The sequence below is a fragment of the Corvus kubaryi genome, unplaced genomic scaffold, assembly GCF_017639235.1.
Source record: "Corvus kubaryi isolate FWS band 111438036 unplaced genomic scaffold, C.kubaryi_AGA036_p1.0 split1-37355, whole genome shotgun sequence".
In the NCBI taxonomy this organism is placed as follows: Eukaryota; Metazoa; Chordata; class Aves; order Passeriformes; family Corvidae; genus Corvus; species Corvus kubaryi.
Window position 1 is genome coordinate 2,280,816 of NW_024582078.1, and position 619 is coordinate 2,281,434.

A 619-nucleotide genomic window follows, 5' to 3' on the forward strand; every position below is an offset into this window, starting at 1 on the left:
CTCGGCGGGATCTCCATCTTTGGAAGCGTGGCTGTGCTCCGGAGCCCTCGGTGGCAGGGTTTGGCTCCACGTCACTTGTTTTGGAGCGGGCCCTGGCAGCTTCCTGCTGCTCCTCTGACGTCCGTGGGGCCACGTCAGGCAGCGCGAGGGAAGCGCGGCCCTTTTTTGGGAGCAGAGGCTGTGGGATTCGGGATTCGGGAACAGCTGGGCTCTGTCAGTAATTCAGCACTCAGAGCTCCAGGGATAAACACTCCAGGCGTGCCAGAGCTGCCTCTTTTTTTCCCTCTGCTCAGCACAATATTTTCCTTTCTCTTTGGGAAGTGTTTCGCTGCCGAGAGTTAATTTGGGTGGAATTCTTCGCCAGAGTCGCTTTTAAATTTGCTTTTTGCCCCCATTCCAGCCTCTCCAAGGCAGCTGTGGCCCCTTTGGAAATGGGGAAGGATCCTTTGGCTCCTGTAGAATTTGGGAGTTTCGTGTCCTGAGGCAGAACTGGGGCACTTTTAGGGGGTTTTAGGAGGAAAAGAGGTGGAGGAGGGAAGGAGAATTGGGGATTTCAAATGCCTGGGAAAGGGGGATAAAAAAGGAGGGGATTAAAAAAAAGGAGGAGTAAAAAAAAAAA